This window comes from Panthera onca, chromosome A2, assembly GCF_046562875.1.
Source record: "Panthera onca isolate mPanOnc1 chromosome A2, mPanOnc1 haplotype 2, whole genome shotgun sequence".
Classification (NCBI taxonomy): Eukaryota; Metazoa; Chordata; class Mammalia; order Carnivora; family Felidae; genus Panthera; species Panthera onca.
Window position 1 is genome coordinate 143,904,620 of NC_138340.1, and position 23,206 is coordinate 143,927,825.

The following is a 23,206-nucleotide window of genomic DNA, read 5'->3' on the forward strand; positions in this document are numbered from 1 at the left end:
CCCGCCTGGTGACACCGGAGCTATCGGAGCATTCCTCAACAGGTCGCTCCTCAGCTTTCTCCATCTGGATGCACATGATGCCATTTATTTCTTCCAGGTACACATTGCACTTCTGAGAGTGTCTTGTTGCCTTCCTTTTTTTATGCGAGTGCATATGTTATTTCTTTAAGCAATTTTGTACATAATTAATTTATATTCTGCATCTGGTAATTCTAAATCTGAAGTTCTTAGGAATCTAAATCATTTTTCATTGTCTCTGCTGACTCCTCACGCAGCTTGGGAGTTAGCTTTCCCAGGCTGTCTGAGACAATTATCACTCATCCACCTGCTTTCCTAAATGAGCTTTCTACATTTGGCTGCCATTGTCTCCTCACTTGGGTCTACGGACTTCTATCTTTTAAAAATATCCATTTGTTGCCATGCTTGTGATTTGGGGAAGGGAGTGAAAATAAATGCATACATGCAATCCATAATGTTTAATTGGGTATTCCCCATTCTTAAAACGTTTCCTTCATATTTAAGTTAGATTCTAAAGCTATTCAGTGCCCTAACCCTCCCTTGAACACCCTTCCCAATTCACATGCTATGGTCACCTCTTCCAGTCTACATGCCACCATCCCATCTAATTTAACTCTAATGTTTTAATCCCCAACAAATAAGACATTATTATTTTATACACATAAGATTTGTTAGATTCCCAGTTTCTTTGTTCACTAGACCTTCTTCTATTTCAGACCTCACTTCTGGAGATTCTTCGCATTCCTTTGGACTAGCAGTCTCAAAGTGTGCTTTATGGTTCCAAGACCCTCTTAGGAGGAGTCCAACAAGGTCAAACTACTTTCATAACAATAGTAAGGTGTTATATGTCTTATTCACTGCATTGACACACACCTTAATGGTGCGAAAGCAATCGTGGGTAAAATTGTTGGTACCTTAGCACAAATCAAGGCAGTGGACCAAACTATGCAAGGAATCGTGTTCTTCTCTGTCACCCACTCATAGTAAATTTTCTGAAATGCTAGTTCCCTTAACGGTATACTTGGTGAAGCAGAAAAAAAACATATTAATTTTTTTAAATCTTGGCCCTTACACAATGTCTTTTTAATATTCTCTGTGACCAAATGGGAAGTACAAAAAGCACTTCTGCTGAATACCGAAGTATGATGGTTGTCTCAAGGAAAACACTTGTGCGATTGAGTTGCAAGCTGACGTAACCACTTTTTTCATGGAGCACCATCTTTACTTAAAAGAATGACTGACAGATGAACTATGGCTATTCAGACTTGGATAATTGGCAGACATTTTCTTAAAATTGAATGAACTAAGCCTGTTACCTCAAGGAAAACAACTGACAGAATTTGTTGCCAATGACAAAATTCAAGTTTTCAAGGAAAATTAGAATTTTAGAAAACTTATATTTCCCACCATGAACTTGACAGCTTCTCAATACATGGGCTTTTCTAATAAGATCCGCGCAGATGTTATTAATGGATGTGACTTTCATATCAATGTTTGGAAGTCCTGCATTACTCAACGAACCAGTATTTTCCAAATTACCAGTCCATGATGTGACAAAATCATACATAGGTGAAAGATCCATCTAAAGTTGAAGATAGGCAAATAAACTTTAATGTAACAAAATGCAACACGTTTATTGATATGGCTTTCAAATTCCACATGGCAACTAACCATTAGGAAACTGCCATTTGTTGAATTTTGGTATAATACCAAGAATAATATCCTCCATTATCTGAAAAGGCTATTAAAATACTTCTCCCTTTTGCATCTACACATATGTACGAGGACAGATTTTCTTCATATATTTTAACCAAAACAACATACAGCAACAGAATGAGCGCAGAAGCAGATATGAGAATCTAGCTGTCTTCTAATTACCCAGACAATAAAGATTGTCAAAAATGTAAAACAATTTCTCCCTAATGTTTTTGTGTATGAAAATAAGTTACTCTTTATTAAGTAATTTACGTTAACATCAAATGGGCTTTTTTAAAAAATAAATTTTCATTTCAATTTTAACTTCTAATATGATAAATACAAATAGATATAACCCACGTACACAAAAGATCTTTGGGGTCGTCAATAATTTTTAAGAATGTAAAGGAATTTTGAGACCAAAGTGTTTGCTTTAGGGGGTCCCTGGGCGGCTCAGTCCGTTGAGTGTCTGACTTTTGGCTCTGGTCATGATCTTGCAGTTTGTGAGTTCAAGCCCCACATTGGGCTCACTGCTATCAGCATGGAGCCGCTTCGGATTCTCTGCCCCCCCCCCTTCTTTGCCCCTCCCCCACCGGCACGCTCTATCTCAAAAATAAACAAACATTAAAACAAACAAAAATGTTTGCTTTAGCAGTTCATTCGTTGAGGGCCTATTGGTGATAAACTCTCATACCTTCCATCACCATGTCTTTCTGTGCTGCATTCTAGGTAATTTCTTTCAATCCATCTATCAATGATTATCTCTTCAATCGTTTGATTTGCTGTTTAACCAACTCATTAATTTTTCAAAACTTAACAATTATATTTTCCCATTTTGAAATTTGTTTTTTGGTTTCTTTTCAAATCTTCCCGCTTCCTGTGAATAGTTCCTTATTGCTCTCTCATTTCTGTGAGATACCCGGTTATTTCCTTAAACGTTTCATACACAATCATTTGATATTTTAGATCTCATAATTCTGAAGTCTGAATTTATTAGGACTCTAAATCCTTCGTTTATTGTTTCTGTTGACTCTTCTCATGGTGAGACAGAGGCTTTCTCTTCTGTCATTTTGGTGATCTTTGACTGTGAGTTTATATTTGGTAGATATTAATCTATAGGAATCTCGAGCGCCAACTGAGGTCACCCTCCTCCAGAGCAGGTTTTCCCTTGCTTTTGCTGGGGGTCACAGAGCACTAGACCTGGAGCTGCCTTATCTCCCTTCCAGGGTCTAAACTAAAATAGAAGTCTCGGGGCACCTGGGTGGCTCACGTTGGTTAACAGTCCAGCTCTTGATTTCAGCTCAGGTCATGGTCCCATGGTCCTATGCTTTGGATTCTCTCTCTCCTCTCTCTGCCACTCCCCCAACTCGCAGGTGCACTCTCTCTCTCCTTCTCTCTCTCTCTCAAAAATAAACAAACATATTTTTAAAAATAAAATAAAATAAGAGTCTCATGTTCCATTCACTCACCTTCATTGGGCACAAGGCTTAGTCTCCTGATTGCATTTCCTTACTGCTCACTGCATCTGTTACTCAAATTTCAACAAACGATTCTTTTTTCTACACTGTTAGATATTTCCCTCATTTCCTACAAACAGCGCTGCATTTGAAATCACGATGTTACTCAAGCACATGTACATCATAATGTAATCAAAACACAACTTTATTTTTGCCTCTCACTGTTCCATTAGGCTTTATTTAGCAGGGGTAATGTTTCCCTATGCCTGGAAGAAAAACAGTCTTGATTCAGAAACTAGAATGTCCAATTCTGTATAATAATTATAACTATGGGCTTGATTTAGCAGTAAATCTCCTCCTCTCCCAGCTCCCTCCTGCTTCAAGCTGAAAGCCCACAATGAGAAAGACAGGCTGATTGGCTTCTTCCCTAATTCACTGCCTTCGGCTTCTCTTCTCTTCCTTCCTCTTCCTTCTCCCGAGCTGATGTGTTGATGTCTTCAGGGTCAAAGCAGGAGGATGGCAAAGAGACATGGGACAAATATTCTTACTTGAATTGATACCCTCATGAGTTGAGGATTAATGAGCTCTTCAGAGCTTACTATATCAATGGACAGCTTTCTCTCACAATGTCTAGCCCCAAATGGGTGCCTTAATAACCTTAGTGGCCATTCATAATCCCTCCCAACCCTGCCCTTAGTCTTTGTACACCAGTGGTATATAACCAGCCTCTATCTTCTGATATCTTCTCACCCATTGCAGATGGTAGGCTCTAAGAGAAAGCACACTGGCTTTTTCACCCAAGTGCCCACATATCGTATCTTGTCTCTGAATCCATAAAGACAGCTTTTTCAAAAAAAAAAAAAAAAAAATTCAAAGCCAATCCCTCCCGATGTCTGCCACAGGGTGGTTGATCAGCCCTTCTCTTGTCCTCTAGATTTGACACCAGAATCAGACTCCAGCCCACATATATCAAAGCTCTGCAGATGGTGCCATGGAAGTCTCCCTGGACCTGAGATGAAGAAGGAATATCTCCCTCTGTGTGGGGAGAAGCTGTGGGATTTATCGCACGGTTTTCTCCAAAGATATCCTCCCCACTGATCCTTTCCTCTCCCATGCAGTGACCTTTGCATGTCCTTAATCTACTGCCTCATCGACACGGTTCTCAGAATGTTCTCTCTTTGGTATCTATCATATTGGCGCTTCAGTCAAAACTCAGGGGGAAGAATTTTGGCCCAACATTCTGTTACTCATCAGTAAGTATGTTTTATCCAGGAACTAGCTGAGTATTTAGTTCACCAAACTGGAGGAAGCAGAAGCATATTCTAATAAACTTAAGTAACTCATTTAAATGTTGTAAATGCATGATAAAATGCCTTAAAAATAAAATTGCAGCATTTAATCATACACTGAAGGTCCTGAGCTGTGAAGAAGAGTGTAGTCACAGCCACAAATCAATGTCATTTCTGGAAAATAATGATCAAGTATACTATAGTAAAGGACCTGCCTTCTTCATTAGGCAACGCGCTCCATGTACCCCGTTACATGACCAAGTCTCAACCCGCTTTTACCTCATTTGGATGCACATGAGGCTATTTATTCCTCCAGATACACATTGCATAATTATTTTCCGCTCTAGTAAATGAATAGCTTAATTAGCTCCTTAATTTGATTTTAAGAGCCGAAAAATATAAGTGATAGGACAGTCTTTGTAAAAAAAATATTCTAAATAATCACACTTTGTGACTAGTTCTTAAATGTGCAAACTGTACAAAAAGAATAGGAAAAAAAAAACAACAGAAAAAAGCAACCTCTACTAAAAGCTGTTTTTGACAATTAAGAGGATTTCTTTTGTTTACATTAGAGGAGAAATAGTACAAAAGTAACTGAATACATGCCAGAATAATTAGCAGCTCTTGGCTCATTTAAATTATGTGCACATTGCCATTTTAATGCATTTTTTAAACACCCACTTGCAATTCTATTTTATTCTTGGAAGAAAATTTATGACTTTCCACTAGGTATGACTAGTAAAACCAAATTTGTGTCCTGTTTTCTTGGAAAACATATATCTTCCTGGCTTTATAGAGCCACTTTTAATAATAATTAAAAACATAAAATAATAATAATTGTACTTTGGACGTATACAGTACTTCTGCATGAAAACTGGAAGCATTCTTTCATGTAAGATAAATACCTCTGTAAAAATATCATGTTGTTTCTTCATGCTTACTATATAACATGTTCTAAAGATAATCTAATATTAATAATGAAAGGATTAAGACTGTGATTTTCTTTTTTCAGGAAAATATCTCAGTGGCTCCCTAAAAACAAATTCAGGTCATGAATTTTACATATTTTCTTCTACATTTAAGGTCCCTGATGATTAGTCACAAAGTAGTGATTAGCAAGAAATGCATGCATAAGCATGCTTCATGTCCTAGGAGATAAAAACAGGGAACAAAGAGAAGAGATAGCTACTTCTCCTTTTGAAGACATAAATGCAGGAAATTTGGTCATAAGGACACCAGACCCACTGGTTCAAAAGCTATAATCCAGACCAACAAAAGCTTTGTCAGTAAGTGTTACAGCATATATAGCTCAGCTTAAATATCATGAATATGCCTCACTCAGACTTCAGAATACGTGCAAAACATTGACACAACCCGCACACTTTTATCCTGTGCCTGGTCTGCTCAGGCCCCAACCAGAGGCCATGTGAAACCACAAAAGTGAAGGTAGCCATGACACATCCTGAGCCCTCCAGAGGCTCCCAGCTTATTGAGAGATATGACTGGTGCATAGGTAATTATATCAAGGCAAAGAGTTGGAAATTCTCAGAATCAGAAGAATCAGATGGAGTACTGAGGAAATCCACATAAGGGAGCTATTACTTCTGCATGGAGGGACTGAAGAAAGCAAACTCAGCCCTCAACCATATGGCCAAGTAAAGCCATGAAAGTGTATGGGCTGCAAGAGGGGCCCTTTCAGGCTAACGTAAGCATGTATCACACTCAATCATTGGACAGGAATGCAGTCCCATTTCACCAATGTTTGCATAAGCTATTCAAAGACTAAATAAAGGTACACATATCAGAGAATTGTCCATAAGCCAAAAAGAATGAGGCAAGGTCAGAAAACATAAGTAGGTGAGCCAAAGAGACAAAAAGCAAGGATTCTGTTCAAGTAATTAGCCTGACACATGTATTTTTACACTGGGCCCTTTTAATTCTAGATCCAAGCCTTAAATAGGATATTTTAGAAGCTGTGATCTGGCCATTGGGCATTAGGGAGCTATCATGGGAGGCAGGAGCACGCATGTCATGTGACATGTCCATGGCCAGTCAGACGCTGAGAATGAAGAACAAGCACACGTGTGGAGCCCACAAGTGGGTAGAGAAGACACGCTACGCTGTTAGCCCAAAAAGACCAAAGTTTTCCACTTTCCATTAGAATATTCGCTTCTGTCTTTGCTTTGAAAGAAGAAAAACTAATTATAACAGTGCCATTTTTATTTTTGGAGCCTTATTCCCTTCATTTGATGATCTACAATCAAGCTACAATTGTGGAGACCAGATATATCACCAAGGGGTCCTTGAAATTATGCATTCATCATTTCCAAGATACGTGTGCAGCAAGAACATTCATATTATTTGATCGTATTTTTGACAACCAAATAACATGTATAACATATATTCTTTAAAACTAATAATTTTTGCAAAAGTATATAAACATCTGATTATATTTTAAAATCTCTCTTCCAGCACATGTAGCAACTAGTTCGTGAGCTGATTTAATTTGACATGTGAAAATTAATCAACATCCTATCTTTGATCCATGCATGTAATTTCATTGATTTCAGTGGAATCTATCTTCAAGGGGCAAGGATAGAATCACTCCATAATTATCTCTATCAATCCAGTCACTAGAGTTATTACAAAAGCCACTTCACTTTCCATATTGACTTTTGGAAACTCAAAGTACATATATTATATTCTGTTGAATTTGTTCCTGCCATATGCAGAGTATGAAATCCATCATGAAATTTGTAATATAAAATTACCAGAACAAAAATGTATCTGAATTGATGAGAGTGAACGTTGCTGAATATTTCAGAGGGAGATACAATTTTACATTTACTTCTTCAGTATATAATCTAGGATAGAGAGAAAGGCCCTCCATGGGCCTCTTATTACCACTTAGCAATAATACCAACAATCCTTGTTTCTGTCCCATCCTTCAGAATGCTGCTCTTTACCTTTTACAAATATCTCCCTAACTGCTTTCCAAAATTCACTCTCTTCCTTGCCTCAGCAGTACTCCCCAGCCATAGTCCAACAATATAATATGGAACTTAATTAGAAACTTAGCCCTGAAAAAGGCACTTCGTGCTTCTGAAACTAGAAGAAGATGTAATGAAATAGCTAATACCAAGAGCATTAAACCAGTTCACAGAGCTCTTTTCTGTATAAGGCATCAGTTAAAATTACTCAAGCCCACAACAAATAAATTGAGCAAGAAAGATGTCATAGAATCTGTTTTCATTATCTTTCTTCAAAAGAACTACAAATTCAGGTATTCTTTTTTTTTCTTTTTCCCTTGAAGCTCCAGTTTAATTCTCTTCTGAGGTAATGTCTTTTATTATTTTTTTTAATCGAAGTAAGGAATTAAGGAATTTCTTTCTTTCTTTCTTTCTTTCTTTCTTTCTTTCTTTCTTTCTTTCTTTCTTTTTTTGATGTTCACATGAAAAAGAGCCCAGAGCTCTGCCCAGGGGAATCAGAAACATTTTACATTTGTTTTGCTGTTAAAACCTGCACAGTTTATCTGCAAAGACAATGTCTATTTTCACATCCATTGACAGTCTTACTAAATAAGTGATACCATGAGTACAATCTTCAGGAGCCAAAAAACTAAAATCAGCACATATCACCCAATTTTTTCTATTAAAAGCATTTACTCCTTCTAAACAAATTAACTCAAAATGGATCATGGCTTTAAATGGAAAACATAGGGGCGCCTGGGTGGCGCAGTCGGTTAAGCGTCCGACTTCAGCCAGGTCACGATCTCGCGGTCCGTGAGTTCGAGCCCCGCGTCCGGCTCTGGGCTGATGGCTCGGAGCCTGGAGCCTGTTTCCGATTCTGTGTCTCCCTCTCTCTCTGCCCCTCCCCCGTTCATGCTCTGTCTCTCTCTGTCCCAAAAATAAATTAAAAACGTTGAAAAAAAAAATTAAAAAAAAAAAAATAAATGGAAAACATAAAACTATAATTAGAAACAAAAAAATATACACAAAAACTTTGGGTCTCGGAACAGGCAAAAAGTTCTTAGACTTGACCCAAAAAGCATAATCCATTAAAGGAAAACTCGATAAATTGGACCTCATCAGATTGAGGACTTTTGCTTTGCAAAAGACTGTGAAGAGGATGAAAAGCAAGCTACAAATGGGAAGAAAATGTTTGCAAACCACATGTCCCACAAAAGACTAAGATCTAAATAATATAAAGAATTCTCCAAATTCAACAGTTAAAAAAAAAGTAACAATCCTTTAGAAAATGAGCAGGGGCATCTGAGGGTCTCAGGCGGTTAAGCGTCGACTCTTGATTTTGGCTCAGGTCATGATTTCAAGGTTAGTGAGTTGGAGCCCCCTGTCAGGCTCTGCACTGACAGCACGGAGCCTGCTTGAGATTCTCTCTCCTCTCTCTCTGCTCCTCCCTCTCTCTCTGCTCCTCCCTCTCTCTCTCTCTCAAAATAAATAAACTTAAAAAAAAATGGGGAAAATCTGAATATCTGGGTTATGATACTGTACTATAGTTTTGCAAGAGGCTACCATTGGGGGAAAGTGAGTACATGGTACGTGGGATTTCTCTGCATTATTTCTTGCAACTCATGGGAATCTCAAATTATCTCAATAAATGTTCAATTAAAAAAAGGCATTCTTTACTCTCAGCATACTAAAATAGTATCTTCCTCTTTAACAGGAGTTTTACGTCCCTCACACAACCGAATACTGTTAGCATTTTAGTAGAAGTACTCTTATAACTATTACAAATAGTTACATATTGGTACATAATTTTTTCAGTCATAGAAAAAAACTACCCTTAAGTCAGATATGATTCACTACTCTAAATATTTGCTTTTATTTTTGCCATGTATACATTTCAGCATGCCCTACTCTAATAAACCCTTCCTATCTTCTACCACAAGTAGCATGGTGGCTAAAGCTTCAGTCTTTAAAATACAATTATCTGGGTCAAACCCAAGTTTCACATAAATTTATGATTTATGTGTGCTTAAGTTCTCCATGACCCAGGTTCCTCCACTGAGAAATGGAATGAAAAGTAATACTAACCTAAAAGGGTCATCATGACAATTGAATGAGTTCACATGTGCATATAAAGACTTGACCTAGAACCTTATACAGAGAAAATGCTCAATAAATATTACTTACTATTCCAGGACACACATTATTCCTGCTGTTTTATCACCATCAGGGTGACTATGGCCACACACAGATGGGATTCACAAACCGAAGGGGAGAAACTACGGTGAAGGCCATGCCATATGCGGGAGTATCCATTCTTGTGATGATATGAATGGCGCCCTTTGTTGGCAGCTGAATGACTGACTCTGGAAATCTCTTTATGCTCTGTACGAAAAAGCCACTTTGCTCTGTTTCTCTCTTGATGTCCACGCTCCCACAGTCCTGTGACACAAACTCATCTCTTTGATTAAACTGAATTCAGGGTACCTGTAAATAGTAACAGATTGTGTTTCCATGTTTGGTTTGTAGCCTGATTTTTTTTTTTTTTTTTTTTTTTTTGGAACGTAGAAGAGATGGCTTAGGTTTGTAATGACAGAAAAGGCAAAAAGTTGTAACTTTAAAAAATTGGGGTAAAAAAATAGGTTTCATAAAATTTACCACTTGAATCATTTTTGAGTGTACAGTTGAGTAGCGTTAACCACATTCACTTTTTTGTGCAATAGATATCCAGAACTTCTCATCTTGCAAAACTAAAACTCTATACCCATTAAAGAAAAAAAAAATTCCCTGTTTCCCTTTCCCCCAGCCCCTGGCAACCACCATTTTACTTTCTGTTTCTATGAGTTTGACTACGTTAGACACATCGTAAGTAAAATCACAAGGTAAATGTCTTTTTGTGACTGGCTTATTTCGCTTAACATAATGTCCTCAAGCTTCATCCATGTCACTCCTTCCTTTTTAAGGCCAAATGATAGGATAATATTCCCTATCCATGGTACATTTTCTTTATCCATTTACCCATCGATGAACATTTAGATTGCTTCCATCTCTTGGCTATTGTGCATAATGCCACTGTGAACATGTAAATACATGTCCTTGAGACCCTTCCTTGAATTCTTTTTTTTTTTTTTTTTCTGCTTAAAATTCTTTTGGATATATACCCAAAAGTGAGATTGCTGGATCATGTGGTAGTTTGATTTAAAAATTTTTGAGGACCTGTTATACTGTTTTCCATAGTGGTTGCACCATTTTACAATCCCACCAACACTGTATATGGTCGCCCACACTTGCTTTTTTCTGGTTTTTTGAGAGCAGCCACCCCAATGGGCATGAGGTGATATCTCACCATGGTATTTGTATTTCTCTTATGACTAGTGATGTACCGCATCTTTTCATGTTTGTTGGTCGTCTGTATGTCATCTTTGGAGAAATGCCTTCTCAAGCACTTTGCGTACTTTTTAATCGGGTTATTTGGTTTTTGTTGAGTTGTAGGACTTCTTTGTGTGTTCTGGATATTAAAAGAATGCAACTTTGAAGGTAGAAATAAATGGGAGTGAATTTTTAAAAATATTATGAGTCAATAAATATTATAATTAAGTATGTCAGCAGCTTGAATGGCTCTTACATGCAGCAAGGTTTGGGACAGAGTCTTAAAGCTTTCTTTGTTTCTCCCTCCAGCGCCTTATCAGCACTTTATATCCAGGACCTACTCTATGTTCTTTGTCAACGGCTTCTCTCTCCTCTCTATTGACCAAGCCAGAAACTCCACTTTTTTTTTTTTTTATCTCCTATTTCCAACCAGTTTTCAAATACTATCCACTTCATCCATGACTAGATAACTCTATAAAAATATTAAGTAACTTCTTAGGACAACAATGAAGGAAGGTCTCCAAGAGCATGAAAACAAACTTTGTTTGTTTTTAATTTTTTAACGTTTATTTATTTTTTAGAGAGAGACAGAGTGTGAGCAGGGAGAGGGCAGAGAAAGAGGGAGACGCAGAATCTGAAACAGGCTCCTGATCTGTCAGCACAGAGCCCGATGCGGGGCTCGAACCCACAAACCATGAGATCATGACCTGAGCCAAAGTTGGACAGGTAACTGCCTGAGTCACCCAAGCACCCCTGCTTTCTGAGTCATAATCAGAATTTGGGCACTTCTTCCACAACTTCTGGCAAGTTGCTAGGCTTTCTAGTATCATCCCAGCACAATTCCTGGTGCCAGATATGTGCGATTGTAAGTTAAAGATCTATCCTCAGCATCCGGCTACCATATTTCTGGTTTCTAAGTTAGCTTCAACCAGGAACAGTGAAAATGACACGATGTAAATGTACCATATCCAGTCAAATATCTCAGAACGCACTATGTGTCATCAGCATCCACCTTGTGTGCTGATAGAATTCTCTTCCTTACGCTCTAAGTTTGAATCCTCCTACTACATGAAGCAATTTTACAGTCATCATGTTCAACCACTACCATGTGCAAATCCTTCTCTTTTTAGGTTCCTGGACCCAACTGCAATGTGGTGAGGGCCAGGTAGGGGCAGGAGTCTTCCACACCAACAAGCAATTCTTGGGACACCAATTGGGTGTCCATGAATTCAACTCAATTCTGACACTATTGGGGCACCTGGGTGGCTCAGTCAGTTAAGTGTCCAACTTCGGCTCAGGTCATGATCTCCCGGTTCGTGAGTTGGTGCCCCATGTTGGGCTCTGTGCTGACAGCTCAGAGCCTGGAGCTTGCTTTGGATTCTGTGCCTCCCTCTCTCTCTGCCCCTCCCCCGCTCATGCTCTGTCTCTGTCTGTCTCAAAAGTAAACATTAAAAAATAAGAATTAAAAAATATATTTAATTTAATTTAATGTAATTTAAAAAGCAATTCTGACACTATCTATCCCTAGATAGCATCAGATTCCGTGAGGGCACAGTCCCACAAGACACACACACCCCCCAACTTCACACACCCCATCTGGGTAGCAAGCCCAGATTGTTACCTGGTTTCTGACCAAACCACTAGAGACTGGAGGTCTCCACACCCCCCTCCTTGTACTTCAGATTCAAATCACATTCCAGGTTGTTACTGTACTTCTGACTGACCGGCTATAAATCTGAGGTTCCCGAGACCCTTCCTTAGATTTGACTAATTAGAGCAACTCACAGAACTCAGGAAACCCATTTACTCACTAGATTACCAACTTACTATAGAAGGATAAAACTCAGGAACAGCCAGATGGAAGAGATGCAGGGCAAGGTGCCAGGCGGGGGTGGGGGGTGATGTACCTTCCAGGCACACTACTCTCCCCAATCTCCCCAAGTTCACCATCCTGGAAGTCCTCCGAACCTTTTTGGTTTTTATGGAGGCTTCATTACGTAGCAACTGATAAAACTCAATCTCAAGCCCCTCTCCCTACCCCAGAGGTCAGGAGGGGCAAGAAGTTTCAACCCTCTAATCACATAGTTAGCTTCCCTGGTGCCAGCCCCCCGTCCTTAGAAGCTTTCCAAAAATTGCCTCATTTGCATCAAAAAAAGACCCCTGTATGGCCCTCAGCACCTAGGAAATTCTGAGGGTTTTAGGAGCTCTGTGCCAAAACAGGAACGAGACCAAATATACTACATTTATTATTATAAACTACAACATCACACCTCCCAACGGCTGAGCAGTCAGTACTATCTCTACACTGTAACTAGATAAACTTAAGTCCTGGAAACCAGCATTATTTTCTCCAGTACCAGTAGAGTCGAAGTTTCTTTCCTTTCAAATACAATGTTGTTCAAAAGAGCAGTTGGTCTTGGGGTGCCGGGGTGGCTCAGTCGATTAAGCATCCAACTTCTGATTTCGACTCAGGTCCTGATCTCACAGTTCGTGGGTTTATGCCCCACATCGGCTCTGTGCTGGCAGCGCGGAGCCTGCTTGGGGTTCTCTCTCTTTCTCCCTCTCTCTCTGACCCTCCCCTACTTGCACTGTCTCTGTCTCTCTGAAAATAAATTTAAAAAAAAAAAAAAGAGCAGTTTGTCTTATCTAGGAAGCCAGGTAACAAGGAAGGCCAAATCCCTGGATAGACTTAAGAATACAGGATAGCAAGGCAGCTACAAGCGTTGGAAGTACAGCTTCTCTCCCCCTGACCTTGACCCCTGTGTCATTCCGTCTTACCTGTGCTTCCACCAGACAGTTGCTTACATATCAGCAACTCTGTCCCATCCACAGAGAAACAGAAGTTAGACTTCAGTCTGCAAGCTCATCCCCATTCGATCTAAAAGTTTGATATCCAAGCCACTGCTTTGGGTAACGGTCTAAAAACCAGCAGCCTGGTGAGACACACAGCTCTGTTCAGCCTCTAACAAATGCTTTTGGTCACAGTAGCAGGCTCTCCAAAGAACAAGAAGGAATCAACTGCTGAGCCCTCTCAGGGTTGCAGACACCCCACAAAGCAACTGGGCCCCAGCCTCCGAGACACCTAGACATGAAACGAGAAGGATGAGCACACTGCAGAGCTCCTGCATCTTTTAAATGAACATAATTTTTCAGAGGATACAACGGAGCCTGGAGAAAGAATAAATATGGCACTCTTCAGAGCCAGTGACTGTAAAAAAAAAAAAAAAAAAAAAAAGATATGTGCTAACATTTAGCCAATATATTCCTCACCATTGACTATTTTCCCTGTCCATTCTAAGACATTCATTATCAGATAGCTTTGCCTAAATGCTATCATTCTACCATTTGTTGCAAGAGATGCAATGAAATGCCATCAGCTCTTGTCCATGCTCACGATCAGATAAATGGGTGTGAGAAGCAGTTCTCTGTACATAGAAAAGCTTTCATTATCATGTACTTTTGCTGGCATTTTTAAAGGGGAGAGGGAGCTAACATTATTCATACATTAAATCAGAGCCTTAAGTGCAGCGCGAGAGAAGGCTCCCAAACTCGGCTGTGTATCACATCACAACACTGACATCTGTTGGCTATAAGTGTACTGGATCATCTAGTCCTTCCTTTCCCTGCAGCCACAGAACAGCTTCTAAACCAAATCTTTTCAGGGTCCTCGGCCATTTAAGGTATATTACGTGCTTCATTCCCAATAGACTGCAAACTTGTGTTCACAGTTTCTCGTGTTAGCCTTCAACTCTCTCATGACACAAGACTTTATGTCATTTTAATTCTTTTCTAAAACCAAGCAGACATTCGTGTATGCAGCATACGCGCTAATCCAAACATAAGCTACAAAAATGAGGGGACTGTCCTTTTACTGATACAATTTTGAAATGTATGTCATGAGGAAGATGACACAAACATGTTTATTGACACATCAGCATGTCCCCCCACACGAATGCTTCCTGTTATTCACCATGTTAACTGCTCTTTCCTCCTTTCTTGACCCCATTCTCCACTGTGTTCTTTTCCCCAGGATCCCGCACTCCTCTTTTTCTTCCTCTGCCCACTGAACTATGAGAATCCACAAAGACTCCCTCGCCAGGCCTCCAGAGGCCTAACATGCGGTGTCTAGGGAACTGTATCTAAGCACATGGTTTAATATTGCATACTAGAAGAACACCTTGATCTTTCCTCTTCTGTATCTCCTGAGGTTTCAAAGACTAAGAGTAAGAGGGATTACCTCCAAAGCCCCTTATTTAGTGCTGTGATTTCATCAGTATCAATCAGCATCTGTATCAATATCTATAGCTTTACCATAAAAACTGAGCTTTGTCTCCCCTTCCGAATCAACACCCCATTCCAACTCCCCCATATCTACCAAAGGCAGCACTCTCCTTCCAGCCCCTCAACTGCAGCTGGGCATGGTTTCGTGGTGTCGTGGTTGCCTCCTCTCCCTTCTCCCCCACAACATTCCTTACCCCTTCCCGTGGCAGGAGGCCTGACCCCCTCCCACTGCCTCTCACCTAGACAGAGACAACAAGACACTCTTCCTCTTCCACGACGCTGATTACCATCTATGTACTGATGACTCCCACGTCCCGTCTCCAGCCTAGACCTCTCCCCCAAACTCCAGACCCATGTAATCCCCATAGTCCACAGTGGATCATCTTCACTCGGCTATGCCCCGGCACCTGAAACTCTACATATCCAAAATCAAATCCCTATTCTTTCCCCTCTCCCCCACAAACTGCTCCCTCTCCTCTGTTCCTTATATCTCTGATCGCTGACTTCGCTACCCAAGCCAAAAACCTTGGGGTCATCCACAGCTTTACCTGTCCCTCAGATAGCAATATCCAATCAATCACAGAAGCTTAATTAATTCACCTGTTGATTCCAGCTCCTGGTTTACTCTTTATTTCATTCATGTCTCACCAACCCAACTATAGCAGACACCACCGTCTAACACTTAAGACGTGTGCTCCTTCCTCCTCTGTAGCATGGAATTGTCACCTATCCAGATGGAAACTATATTTTCTAGCCCCTAGTATCCGGGGATAGGGAAGAGAGCATATGATTAATTGTTGCGCATGGAATATAAGCCGATGTTACTCGTACTACTTAGTATTTACAAAGCAGATATACATTCCCAAGGCTCTTTCCTCATCTACCAGCAGAATGGAGTGGACTCCTGGGTCTTGGAAGATGATGGGACCACAAGATAGAAGGAACCTAGGACTCTGAATGAGCACTTAGAACGCTGTCTACCAGGGATACTCATATTGGGCCGTGATACCACTTGAAACGAACTTTTGTTGTATCGAGCCACTGAGAGTTCTGGGCTTTATAGCCTGAAAAGTACTCTCTGACACTAACTAGTTCAGGGCCCCATCATTTCTCCCCCACGTTACAGCAGGTGACTCTCAGCTGATCTGTGCCTTTAGCCTTGGTCTGCATGCCTCTCTTGCTTAGTACAAGCTCCATGAAGGCAGAGGCTGGCTCTGCTTGTTCAGCGTATCCCCATCAGGAGCACAGTACCTGGTATGCAGTAAAACTGACTAGGATCCTTTCTTCCCAATCTCTTCCTAGCCCACACTCTTGGTTTCTATTACCTCATGCCCCTTTCCCTTTTACCCCAACACACACACACACACACACACACACACACACACACACACACACACTCACCAAGGTTCGACTTGAGCCCTCCTTCTAGTCCTCACATCCCATTCCTTCCTACCAAGGCCCTTTCCTCTCAAGTCGCTTAGAGCTCAGCTTCTGTGAATTTTTCTGTAACTTCACTGGGAATGATCATGCTAACATTTATCTATCCCATTGCATTATGTACCTTGTCTTAGACCTCCCCTTGCATTTGCAATAAATTCCTCGTGTGTGTGTGGCATGTATTCTGTCCCATCTCCTGTGCTACCTTACACACTCCTGGGGGAAGAATTGAGGTTCACTCTTACACACAGAGCTCCTCAGCAAATGCTCGATAAACGCCACCCACTGAATCCAATAATTTGCTTTGTATCATACATATTCTACGTAGCATCTTCTGGGATGCCTCTGGATCCAAACCTTTTTTTTCCCCATACTTGAATTAGAGGGATTTTAATAAATCCTACGTAAATTCTACATAAAACTAAATTCTACATAAATCTAAAAGGAAACACAGCATTTACAAAGAAAAGCATCTCTCCGTTACCTCCTTTGTGACTATGTAGTTTTCCATAAAGGGGAAATAGATTGTTAGAGTATGAAATAAGCTATTAGGTCCAATGCATAGTTGTCATTAATAACAATTAATAGTAAAAGTTACAATTTAATGTCTATTAAACCAGTGTCTGGCCCACAGTACACACAAGTTGTTTTCTTGCTGTTTCTGAATTTTATCAACTTCTTCCTGAGCTTCCTTTCTTGAGGGAGCCCGTAACTGAGGAAGGGAGCTATACCAGAGATACCTGGACGGCTCACTGGTGAGGCCTTCCAAAAGACGAGGGGTCTGGTGGGCATGCCAGAACATAGCTCGAGAAGAAGCACCAGGGGTGATCAGCCTCAGAGAAGACTCCTATCTTCATAGGGTGGCTGCTGGGAAGTCACAGGAGAATCCTGGCAATGCGAAGCCCGGTCATCATACAGACACCATTACCACCACCGTAATCCACCCAGTTCATATGCTCCGCTCCTCACACAGTCTACACATCAACGTCGGACATGTGGTCGGTCAAGTGACGTGGGTCATCTTACGCACATGGGAGGTGTGCATCTATCATAACTCCCAGTAGGCTGACACACGGGCCAGCCTAGGACCAAAATCCCTCCAAACTTTTCAGTTTAGCGCCCTTCAAAGAGACATACCCTAGCCCTCAAATACAGTTGTTAAAGCTTTCAGGCGTGCCTCACCGTGCATCTGAAAAATCATTTTTCATTTATGAGCTGTACCTTATCACTCTGTGCAGCCACCATATATGTTATGCTGCACAAAAATAATTGATTACTTATGAGTGACAGAGTAATTGGCACTACCCTGGTTATTCAGCTATTTTTATGCATTATAATTACCAGCTTCAGTACACTAGACAGAATTTAATGTTCTTGAAAATTAATATTATTGAAGGACTTAATACAAAAGCATGTAATGTTCTTAAATTAAAAACTTGTCACACACGCTGATAGAGTCTCACACTGTTGGCTATTTATCAACATTTTGTTTTAATCATTTCAAACCTTTTTATCAAGGTACAGAGCCTGGAGCTCGTGTCAGTTCAGTACAACTGAATTCTAGTGGCTCACAGTCTGAATTAAAGTTGGCAATAACAATGTTATATGTCTAATGTTATATCGAAGACCCAGAATCTGTTGCCTACCGACCTGTATTACAGCTATGAGTTCCTTGAAAGCAAAAAAACAAAAACAAAAACAAAAACAAAAACAAACAAACAAACAAAAAAACAAGTCATTTATATATGATTCTAATAAGTGGCCGGTGTGCTGAGGCTGTGTGAAACATATTAAATAAGCAGAATAATACACAACAATGATGCCTGTGAACTCACTAGAAGAAATTCCATCTTCCACACCGGGGCTAGCTGTGATTGAGGAGACAGACGCGGCCAAGAGAAAAGATGTGGTTTGTGAAGCTGGGGGGCTTCTAACCTAATGTCATCCTACCCAGGGTGAGGGTACCAAGATGGGCTATCTTTCATTTTTTTGATTGTATAAAGGGAACACACACACCCCCTTTAAAATGACTTAATCCCAGTCTCTCAAAATGCTTATTACTTCATGAAACCTGCTTTTCTCTTCAGTGCTGTGATAAATTTCTATGTTTACTCCAGTCTCCTCCTTTCCTCTTTTATTCTGTTTTTCTTTGTATTATAACAGCACAAGAATTTTCACATGTTCAACTGAGTGTCATTCATCTAGGCGGGTCTTCTGCACCCTGCCACAGTCCCCCTCACTCCATATGAACTGCCGTCTCCATATGGCTTTCCTGACTATTCGTCTCTCTCCTGAATTCATTTTCCCTCATCCTTCCTTCCCAATCCCGGCGCTCCTTTTTCTCTTCCTCAGCAGTTGGCCAACATATAGAACTATAGCGTGCTTAAATACTTCTTTGTTTATTTTTGAAAGAGGGAGAAAGAGAGAGAGAGAGAGAGAGAGAGAGAGAGAGAGAGAGAATGAGCAGGGGAGGGGCAGAGGGAGAGGGAGACACAGAACCCAAAGCAGGCTCCAGGCTCTGAGCTGTCAGCACAGAGCCTTACACGAGGCTCAAACCGACAAACCATGAGATCATGACCTGAGCTGAAGTCGGAAGTTTAACTGACTGAGCCACCCAGGTGCCCCTAAATACTTAATTCTTTAGTGCTTACATAGTACTTTCTAATATTAAAGTTATGTTTTACTCCTATGGCTCAATGAATTGCCTTTTTTTTTTTTTTTTCTGTTAGAAGTCCCTTAACAGAAAATTATTTCCCATCCCCAGTATAGTGGCTTAACAGGTAGGAATCAAAGAATCATAGAACATTTTACCATGATTAGTTTCAAGAAAATTAAAGTTAGAAAAGACACGGCTAGAATCAATTTTAAATTTGAAGCCAAAATTCTAATATTTCTTCACAATCACATTAATAGATTAACATAATTTCAAGTAATGGACTATATGGCTTTAATACACATCAGTTTAATAATCAAAGTGTTATCTGCCAACTTGATTAACTCCCATAAACTTGCATCAAAAATGCTTATTACCTCGAGCCGCCTAGGTGGCTCAGTCAGTTAAGCGTCTGACTTCGGCTCAGGTCATGATCTCATGGTTTGTGAGTTTGAGCCCTGCGTCGGGCTCTGTGCTGACAGAGCCTGGAGCCTGCTTCAGATTCTATGTCTCCCTCTCTCTCTCTGCCCCTCCCCTGCTCATCCTCTGTTTCTCTCTCAAAAATAAATAAACATTAAAAAAGAATTTTTTAAAAAATGCTTATTACCTCATACTATGTATAAAAAACCAAAATGGATTATAAACCTAAGGTTTTAGTTCTTACTATAAGAACTAAAAGTATATATTTCACTTCGAGGGAAATACAGGCGTAAATTTTTGTGACCTTGGATTAGGAAATGGCTTCTTAGATACAACGCAAAAAGCACAAGTGATACAAGAAAAAATAGATAGGGGCACCTGGGTGGCTCAGTAGGTTGAGCGTCCGACTTTGGCTCAGGTCATGATCTCACGGTTGGTGGGTTCGAGCCCCGCGTCACGCTCTGTGCTGACAGCTCGGAGCCTGGCACCTGCTTCAGATTCTGTCTCCCTCTCTCTCTGCCCTCCCCCACTTGTGCTCTGTCTCTCTCTGTCTCTTAAAAATGAATAAAAGTTAAAAAAAAATTTAAGAAAAAACAGATAAATTGTAATTCATCAATATTAAAAACTTTGTGCTTTGGAGGACACCATCAAGAAAGCAAAAAGACAACCCACAGAATGGGTGAAATATTTGCAAATTATATATCTGATAAGGGTCTACTATCCAGAATATATAAAGAACTCAACACAATTAAAAATGGGCAAACGATGTGAACAGCTATTTCTCCAAAGATGATACAAAGATGGCCAATAAGCACATTAAAAGACGTTCAACATCGTTAGTCATTAAGGAAATACAAACCAAAAACCATTATGAGATACCACTTCACACCCACTTGGTTGACTATAATCAAAAAGATAGATGATAACGAGTATGGGCAGGACGCGGAAAAACCGAAGCCCTCAGTGTTGGTGGGAATGTAAAATAGTGCAGCCACTTTCTTTTTTTTTTTTTTTAATGTTTATTTATTTTTGAGACACAGAGAGACAGAGCATGAACGGGGGAGGGTCAGAGAGAGAGGGAGACACAGAATCTGAAGCAGGCTCCAGGCTCTGAGCTGTCAGCACAGAGCCAGACATGGGGCTCGAACTCACGGACCGTGAGATCATGACCTGAGCCGATGTCGGACGCTTAACCAACTGAGCCACCCAGGCGCCCCGTGCAGCCACTTTCGAAAACAGTTTAGCAGTTCCTCAACAAGTTAAACGTGAGAGTTACCGTATGACCCAGGAATTCCACTCCTAGAATACCCCCAAAACATGAAAACATACATCCACACAAAAACTGATACGTGAATGTTCATAGCAGTATTATTCACAATAACCAAAAAAAAAAAAAAAATGGAATAACCCAAATGTCCACTGATTGATAAATGAATAAACAAAATGTAGTATATTCATACAATGGAATATTATTCAGCCATTAAAAGGCAACTAATTCATACTATAACATGGAAGAACCTTGAAAATATCATGCCAAGTGAAAGAAGCCAGACACAAAAGGCCACATACTGAATTATTCCATTTAGTTAAAATGTACAGACAGGCAAATCCATCGAGACAGAGAGCAGATCAGTGGTTGCCAGTGGTTGGTAATGGCTCCACAACTCTGTGAATATACTAAAAACCACTGAATTGTCTATTTTTAAAGGCTGAACATTATGATATGTAAATTATATCTCAACAAGCTGCTATTTCTTTATAAGTGCTTATTGATAGAATGTGCTCTGTGTTCTGATCTGTGAAGAAGTTTGCAGAGATGGGGAAGAGGAAGTGTCTAAGACCTAAAAGGGATAGAATTCCATTCCAGAACACCAGGTTCTTCACCTGGCCTTCCCCTTTTTTTTTTCTTCACTTAGTTAATTCAGAAAATCAGCCATTTGTTGATGTTACTTGAGCTAAATTAACTTCTCCTGACTTCAGTTTTCTTTTCTAAGGTAGTCACCCAGAGTTAGAACCTGGACATTAAGAGTACACACACGGGAGTCAGAGCAGTTACTCTTTTCCTCCCAGCCCTACCAGATGGCAGACTTTGGTCGTGTTTTTTAACCTTGCCAGGCCTCATTGATCCTCACTGTAAAATGGGGATCATTCATACTCACCCCACAGATTGTAGAGAATGAAACATACATTGATTGGCATCGCTGACAGGGACTAAGTACTCTACTCTGCAACCGTGGCTATTATTGGTTCAAAGGCTCATTCCAGTCTTTTTTTTTCTTTTTTTTTTTTTTTTTTTTTTTGAGAGAGAGAGAGGGGGGGTGCAAGTGAACCAGGGGCAGAAAGAGAGAGAGAAAGAGAGAGAAAAAGAGAGAGTGAGAGAGAAGCAGGGCTCACCCAAAGTGGGGCTTGGTTTACTGCAAGCAGGGCTCGGGCTCACTCGGAGGGGAGCTTGAGCTCGCCCCATGTGGGACTCGAACGAGAACAGTGACAAACTGTGAAATCATGACCTGAGCGGAAGTCAGATGCTTAACGATGGAGACTTCCAGGTGCTCCAGCTCTTTTTTTCTTCTTAAGTTTATTTATTTTTGAGAGAGAGAGAAAGTGTGAGGGAGGGAGGAAGAGGGGAAGAGGGACAGGGAGTGGGAAGAGGGAGAGAGAATCCCAAACAGGCTCCACACTGCACAGAGCCCGATGCAGGGCTTGAACCTACAAACCTTGAGATCATGACCTGAGCCACAGTCAGATACTTAACTGACTGAGCCACCCACACGCCCCTCATTCCAGTTCTAAAAGTCTCTGAGATATCAATAGGATTACAATTTAAGTAGTATATATAATAAAAATAGTAATACCACTTCAAATAGTTGAGAAGGTTTTCATAATTCAGTGAAGTCTGAGGCAAAAAAGAGGGACTATATAGGAAAAGTGGTTTGTTTCGTCAATAGAACTTGTCCTTTTTAGCATGCATAATTATAAACTGTAGTTCTAAAGAACTAACCAAGTGAAAACTAAATGAGGAGGAAAATAGTAACAAAGACAGAATTATGACTTAAATTGACTTGGCATAAAGGTTAAAATTATAAGAAAAAGCTGAAGTCCTCTTGTCATTCTGTCCAAATACTGCCATGACAACCGTGTGTACTTGATGCTTCTTGCCACCTTTTGCCAGTTGCCTGATGGCTCAGATAAAGTAGAATTTCCAGAGTCCGGCTAGATACTGGGCCATGACTTTCTTATCATACTGAAGATTGCTCTGGCGGGTCACCCAATCGATGGATGTACAAGTTTAAGTCTTATGTTAAGCCATGGTGACACTCTTCTCTCTGTCCCTTATGTTCTGAGTCAGAGAGAAGATGCTTAGATGATGGCATGGGTTTTTTTCCTACTAATTTGGATGCCTGGGTGCTTGAGATGCTATTAGATTGTCAAGCAAACATTATTGCCATCATTGGCAAAATGACAAAATTACAGGGATGTCTCCACTGACTGCTTTGATGGACTGACTTCTAACTCTCAAGGTGTCTTCCCTTTGCCTCAAGCAGTAATTTATCTAAAAGTTAATTACCAACCATTAGCTCCCCTACTGAGCTAGCCCAGCAGTCTGAGAGTGAAGAAAGGGGG

General features: G+C 40.3%; 1 protein-coding gene across 2 annotated transcripts in view; it reads right to left on the minus strand.

The window, feature by feature from the left end:
• Nucleotides 1–3,389: 3,389 nt before the first annotated feature.
• GCC1 (GRIP and coiled-coil domain containing 1) overlaps nucleotides 3,390–23,206 on the minus strand; it is a 59,407-nt gene continuing 39,590 nt past the window's right edge. Inside the window, exons 3-4 of one of the 2 annotated variants that reach the window (XR_013552845.2) lie at nucleotides 9,791–9,912; nucleotides 3,390–3,665 (exon numbers count right to left, since the gene is read on the minus strand). The gene's annotated coding sequence lies outside the window, so the exon portion shown is untranslated. The remainder of the gene's footprint in view (nucleotides 3,666–9,790; nucleotides 9,913–23,206) is intronic. The other variant, XR_013552837.1, reaches the window with a different exon arrangement.